At 45.4% G+C, this 7,445-nt stretch overlaps 1 non-coding gene across 1 annotated transcript; it reads right to left on the reverse strand.

Moving 5' to 3' along the window:
• Positions 1-520: 520 nt before the first annotated feature.
• Positions 521-625, reverse strand: LOC147108788 (U6 spliceosomal RNA). The gene has a single exon (XR_015080739.1). It is a non-coding gene; the product is annotated as a U6 spliceosomal RNA (small nuclear RNA).
• Between the last annotated feature and the right edge of the window lie 6,820 nt (positions 626-7,445).

Genomic DNA, 7,445 nt, shown 5'->3' on the forward strand with positions numbered 1-7,445 from the left:
GAGCTGTTGCCGATCTATCAAAATTGCCGGACATACAAAGTTAATGTTGAAGCATACCCGTATCTGACAACAAACACTGTTGCTTAGCAACAGCTCCAAACAGTCGGCCCGTACCTTGGAAGCGTCTCTGTAGCTTAGCAACAGCTTCAGAGAGACTTTCCAAAGCCTGACTGTTGGAAAAAAAAGCCATGAGAAGGAAAACAACCTAACAGAACGGCTCCTGATTTCTGCCGGTAGATCGAGGTTTCCGGACATACAACCTCCGGATAAACCAAAGTCTCCTGTATAAGCCTAGAACTTTGATGGTGGCATGCCCGTTTTTCGGGTGCTCAACAGGCACTTAAGCCTCCAATATGGCAGGCAGGAACACACACTCATTACGAGTCAGAAGTGCGCCACCTGCCACCTTGGTGTTGGCAAAAAAAAAATAGGCGTCCAGGGCCAGTGCCTGCAACAGCCATTAGGCCCCCTGCATATGCAAATAAGTGGGCTGACACCTGTTTGAGCCACTCTTTGCAACATTGATTTGCCCCGAGGCAGCCAAATTTGCTCGTCATCCTCGCGCAGGGGCCATGCTAATCTTTTCTGTATCATTCTAATTTTAGCATTTGTGCTGCTGTTGCCCATCTGTTCATGTTTATGTCAATAACTGTGCTTGGCAATAGTTGTGATATGACACTTCTGCTGCATTTATGTTGCAGCCAGCAGTGTCAGGTTGGTAACTGCACTACTTCGCCTGAAGTCAGGTTGTGCCCTGAACCTGGATTTATACTGTGACATTAGCGTTGGTGCAAAGCAGAAAATGCTTTATCGTGACGTTAAAACTGTAGTGTAAATACACCCTTAGATGGACAAAATCTGGCACAATGTTAGAACTTTGCAAAACCTAACTCATTATTACACTCTTGTTGAAAACTTAAAACCCTACAAGTTACTGTGCACAGTATTATCAGGCAATGCTAACATAAGAACATAAGAACAGAAGAAATCGGAGCAGGAGTAGGCCATTCAGCCCTTGAGCCTGCTCCGCCATTCAATGAGATCATGGCTGATCTTCTGCCTCAATTCCATTCACCAGCCCTATCGCCATATCCCTTGATGCCCTTACTAGTCAGAAATCTATCGACTTCTGTTTTGAATATACCCAATGACTGAGCCTCCACAGCCCTCTGGGGTAGAGAATTCCAAAGATTCACCACCCTCTGTGTGAAGAAATTTCTTCTCATCTCAGTCCTGAATGGCCTACCCTTTATCTTGAGGCTGTGGCCACTGGTTCTAGACTCCCCAGCCAAGGGAAACATTCTGCCAGCATCCACCCTATCAAGCCCTGTAATAATTTTGTATGCTTCAATGAGATCCCCTCTCATTCTTCTGAATTCAAGAGAATACAGGCCTAGTTTACTCAATCACTTCTCATATGACAGTCCCACCATCCCAGGAATCAATCTCGTGAAGCTTCGTTGCACTCCCTCTATGGCAAGTATATCCTTCCATAGGTAAGAAGACCAAAATTGTACACAGTACTCCAGGTGTGGTCTCAACAAGGCCCTATATAATTGGAGTAAGACTTCTTTACTCCTGTACTCAAATCCTCTTGTAATGAAGGCCAGCATACCATTTGCCTTCCTAATGGCTTGCTGCACATGCACATTCATTTTCACTCATGTACAAGGACACCCAGGTCCCTTTGAGCATCTGCATTCTTCAATCTTTCACCATTTAGGAAATACTCTGTGTGGTGTATGTGCCTTTAAGAGCCCCAGGTGTGCGTAATGCCGGTAATTGCCACTTGGGCTATATAAGCCTGTGTATTGTGTATATCCTTTAGAAACCCCCCCCCCCAGACTTTGCTTAGTAAATACCTATGAACCAACTCCTGTCTTCAGTGTCGTTATCAACACACGGACACTACAGTGGCGACGAAGTGGAAACGGACTTACCGGCAATTCGGCAGCACCTCAAGGACATCGATTCCTCCGGCGTCCAGAAGACTCAAGGAAGTGAGAGAAGCTGTGGTTTTACCAGCTGGCAGGTACTGCGCTAATCCTTCCTGGGCGTCAGGCTGGGGCTCCAGCGGCGGGCGCTAACAGCTGAGACAGGCAGCGAAATCGGAGGCAAGCAATAACTGACTGGGAGGGAGCACTCGGGAGACGGCCGGCGCGGCAAGCAGGCCAGCGCTCAGACCTCCGGCGGGAACAAGTCTCCAACAGTGAATTAAAAAGAAAACATAAAGAGAACGGGAACCGCAGTAAACAGCGTTGTTATCGGCAGCAGCGGCGGGAAAGCGCGGGAAGCGCCATATCTTGCTACAGAAAAGAGAAAAAAAAAGGGCGGGAAGCGCCATATCTTTTCTGAAATGCCTAAGTCTGGCAATATTGATGCTTTTGATAGCGAAACAGAGCCTAATTTTGGCAATATTGATGTTTTTGACAACAAGATAGAGGATTGGACCACATATGTGGAAAGAGTGGAGATATATTGCACCGCAAATGGAATAGAAGATGAAAAAAAAGCTTCAGTGCTTCTGGATCTAATGGGCGCGAAGACATACAAGCTGTTACGAAACTTAATCACTCCAGCCGAACCGATGGACAAGAATTTTGAGGAGATTGTTGATACCCTACACTGCCAATTCGAGGCAGGACTGGCAGATTCTCTGCAAGACAAATTCATCTGCGATCCCCTAAGTGTAGAAACACAAAAAAAGGTATCTTCTGAAAAAGATTTAACACTGGACAAGGTTTTCAATGCAATAGGAGCTGCAAAGATACAACAAAGGCCACAGGACTTCGGCACCCATGAAATGACATGGGGTTTCGAGAGATGTTATCACTGTGGCAGATCCACCCATGACCAGAGGGACTGCTGGTTCAGGGAAAAAGCATGCAGGCGATGCGGAAAGATGGGACACATTCCACGTGTGTGCCGATCTGAAAATAAAAAATCCACTAACGGGAAAAGAATCAATAAGGAAAAGCACAGAAAGGTACAAATGATGATGGACAGTAGCTCCGAGGACCAGAAGAGCGATAGCGACTCCGGGAACAAGAGACTGAGCTCTCTCAAATTACATAATGTAATTGCCAAAGAAGATTACCAGACCATTTGGGTTACCCTCACAATAGCAGGGTCCCCAGTTAAAATGGAGCTAGATACAGGATCAGCTCTGACCGTCATAAATCGACGGGATTACGAGCGGCTATTTCCGCATATACCTTTGAAAGACACATCCATTATCTTGAAAACATATACGGGGCAGAAAGTATACCCCAAAGGAAAAATAAGGGTGCCTGTTGTATACAACGGCAAGGAAATACAGAAGTTGTATTTATACGTTCTACAAGATGGTGGTCCACCGCTGTTGGGACGTGAATGGATCAGAAAAATACGTTTAGACTGGCACTCCATTCAGGCACTGATGGTGACCAGTAAGGAAAAAGATGATGATGACGTCATACCTGAACGATTGAAAGACATCTTGGCCAACGCCAAGGAAGTGTTTCAAGAGAAACTAGGAACCTTGAAAGGCATCACCGCCTCAATAAAAGTAGAAGATGCAGCAATTCCCAAGTTTTTTAAGGCAAGACCGGTGCCATACGCAATTCGTCCAGCAGTCGAGGCAGAGCTGGAGAATTTGGAAAAGGCAGGCGTATTATCTAAAATAGATTGGAGCGAGTGGGCAACACCCATTGTCCCAGTCATGAAGAAAGCATTGAAGGGTGATGGATCTGAAGAACAGAGAAAAATTCGCATCTGTGGAGACTTCAAGGTGACTGTAAACCCGGTCCTTCACATGGTACAGTATCCTCTTCCGAGGATAGAAGATATTTTCGCCTCACTATCCGGAGGGAAACGTTTCACCAAAATTGACTTGGCACAGGCATATCTACAGATGGAGGTTGAAGAAGCCTCTAAAAAATATCTCACGATAAATACACACAAAGGTCTGTACCAGTACAATCGACTGGTTTTCGGAGTAGCATCCGCTCCAGCTATCTGGCAAAGAGCTATGGAGCAAGTCCTCCAAGGGATTCCGGGGACTCAATGCTACCTAGACGACATCCTTGTAACAGGAGAAAACGACAACGAGCACCTTGCCAATTTAGAGCAGGTGCTCACTAGGCTGAGAGAACGGGGCCTACGAGCAAATCGCCCCAAGTGCGAATTTTTCCGAAATCAAATATCATATTGTGGCCACATAATAAATAAGGAAGGGTTGCATAAGTCACCTGAAAAAATTGAGGCGGTCATAAAAGCCCCAGCACCTGAAAATGTTTCACAATTAAGGTCGTTCCTGGGATTAATAAATTACTATCATACACTTTTACCGAACTTATCAACTCTTCTACACCCTCTTAATGAACTGCTACAAACAGGAGTAATTTGGAAATGGAACGAAGACTGCAAAAATGCCTTCCGTAAATGCAAAGACTTAATCACATCCAAAGAAGTTTTGGCTCATTACAACCCATCACTGCCAATCAGACGGGCGTGCGATGCATCCCCTTATGGCATAGGAGCAGTATTATCGCATAAATTCCCTGATGGCTCGGAACGGCCGATAGCTTTTGCATCACGCTCATTGAACTCAGCTGAGCGTAACTATGCCCAAATCGACAGGGAAGCACTCAGCCTGGTATGGGGAGTAAAGAAATTCAACCATTACCTACACGGACAAAAATTTACCTTGTTGACTGACCATCAACCCCTCATCTCCATATTCAACCCTAAAAAGGGTGTTCCCATTATGACAGCACAAAGGCTACAGCGGTGGTCCCTTTTTCTAGGGGCACACCAATACAACATAGAATACAAAGGGTCAAAACAGCATGGGAATGCTGACGGTTTATCGTGCCTACCGTTGCCAATGATAGAAGAGGCACCTACAGTAGACCCAGTAGAGATAGTCCACTCTACCATAGTGGAATGTCTACCAGTGACAAATTCTGCCATTGAAAGGGAGACAAGAAATGACCCGACTCTCTCACGGGTCTACGATTTAACAGTGAAGGGATGGCCAGCACATGGCGAACCACTGTTGCCAGCATTCTCGCAAAGAAGAGAACAGCTGTCAGTGTGCCGAGGAACCTTGATGTGTGGATCCAGAGTGGTGATTCCACCCAAACTCCAGGATAAAGTGCTAAAGGAGCTTCACGAGGGGCATCTGGGTGGAGTGAAAATGAAGAACCTAGCCAGGGCATTTGTATGGTGGCCAGGTATCGATGGAGACATCGAAGAAATGACCAAGAGCTGCCTAGGATGCCAGAAGGTCCAAAACGCTCCACCACAAGCCCCTCTACATCCATGGGAGTGGCCCTCATCTCCCTGGCAAAGGGTGCACATCGACTTTGCTGGTCCATTTATGGACTCAATGTTCTTAATCGCGGTTGATGCATACTCCAAGTGGCCGGAGGTAATAAAGATGTCCTCCACCACCACGGAAAAAACCATCACAGTATTAAGGACCATATTTCCCAGGAATGGGCTGCCGGAACAAATATGTTCTGATAATGGACCGCAATTTGTGTCCGAAGAATTCAGAAAGTTCTTAAAAAACAATGGGGTAAAGCACTACACGTCTGCCCCATACCATCCCGCCACCAATGGATTGGCTGAAAGGTTTGTCCAGACCTTCAAGAAGGCCATAAAGGACATGGGTAATGAAGACATAAAACTTCAGCACAAGGTGGATAACTTCTTATTCGCATACAGGAAAGCAACACATATGGTTACCAACCAAACTCCCGCCATGATGTTCTTCAATAGAAACCTAAGATGCCGGCTGGATTTGGTCAAGCCCAACATCCGAAGGGACGTGGAGAACTGACAGTTTCAAGGCATGAATGAAAGGCCAACTAGGGCCTTCCAGATAGGCCAACAGGTTTTGGCCCGGGACTACCGTACCGAGAAATGGCAGCCTGGAACTATCTGCACACGACTAGGACCACTGATGTATACCGTGGACATCGGAGAAAGCATAATAAGGCGCCATGCTGACCAAATCATAAAGTCATCCGAAAAGGGACAACCTACACCACCACGCTATACATCTAACGATGAAGTAGAGATACCCATATCTACCTCCGATCCGGTGATACTGGAACCCGATGAACCCGACACTGGCATTCAAGCCGAATCAGCCTTGCCAGAAGAACCTACTACACCACCAGAAACTACTACACCCCCGAGGCGTTATCCGGACCGGGTCAGGAAGCCTCCTGAGAGACTAACTTATAATTAATTAATTACAGCAATGTATATTATTTTGCATATAACATGTAATTAATAATTACTTAAAATATGATGTACTGGTTAGCTAAAAGGGGAGGAATTGTGGTGTATGTGCCTTTAAGAGCCCCAGGTGTGCGTAATGCCGGTAATTGCCACTTGGGCTATATAAGCCTGTGTATTGTGTATATCCTTTAGAAACCCCCCCCCCCCAGACTTTGCTTAGTAAATACCTATGAACCAACTGCTGTCTTCAGTGTCTTTATCAACACACGGACACTACACTCTGCCTTTCTGTTTTTTCTACCAAAGTGGATAACCACATTTATCCACATTATAACCCATCTGCCATGTTCTCGCCCACTCACTGAGCCTGTCGAGATCCCTTTGAAGCCTCTTCACATCCTCTTCACAACTGACACTGCCACCTAGCTTTGTGTCATCAGCAAATTTGGAAATGTTACATTGAGTCCCCTCATCCAAATCATTGATATAGACTGTGAATAGCTGGGGCCCAAGCACCGATCCTTGTGGTGCCCCACTAGTCACAGCCTGCCATCCTGAAAAAGACCGTTTATCCCTAATCTTTGTTTTCTGTCTGTTAACCAATTCTCAATCCATGCTAGTATATTACCCCCAATTCCATGTGCCCTAATTTTGTTCACCAACCTCTTGTGTGGGATCTTATCGAAGGCCTTCTGAAAATCCAAATACACCACATCTACTGGTTCCCCTTTGTCTACTCCACTAGTTACATCCTCAAAGAACTCCAATAGGTTTGTCAAACAGGACTTCCCTTTCATAAATCCATGTTGACTCTGCCCAATCTTACTATTAGTTTCTAAGTGTCCAGTTATTGCATCCTTTATAATAGATTCCAGTATTTTCCCAACTACTGATGTGAGGCTAACAGATCTGTAGTTCCCCGTTTTCTCTCTCCCTCCTTTCTTAAATAGCGGGGTTACATTTGCTATTCTCCAATCTGCAGGAACCATTCCAGAATCTATAGAATTTTGGAAGATGGCAACCAATGCGTCCACCATCCCAATGGCCACCTCTTTCAAAACCCTAGGATGTAGGTCATCCGGTCCTTGAGATTTATCGACTTTTAGTCCCATTAATTTTGCTAGAACTGTTTTTTTACTAATAATAATTTCTTTAAGTTCTTCATTCTCGCCACATCCTTGGTATTCTCATATTTCTGGGAGATTTTTTGT

Source organism: Somniosus microcephalus, chromosome 13 (genome assembly GCF_052327205.1).
Source record: "Somniosus microcephalus isolate GS21.2 chromosome 13, FLI_Smic_1.0, whole genome shotgun sequence".
In the NCBI taxonomy this organism is placed as follows: domain Eukaryota; kingdom Metazoa; phylum Chordata; class Chondrichthyes; order Squaliformes; family Somniosidae; genus Somniosus; species Somniosus microcephalus.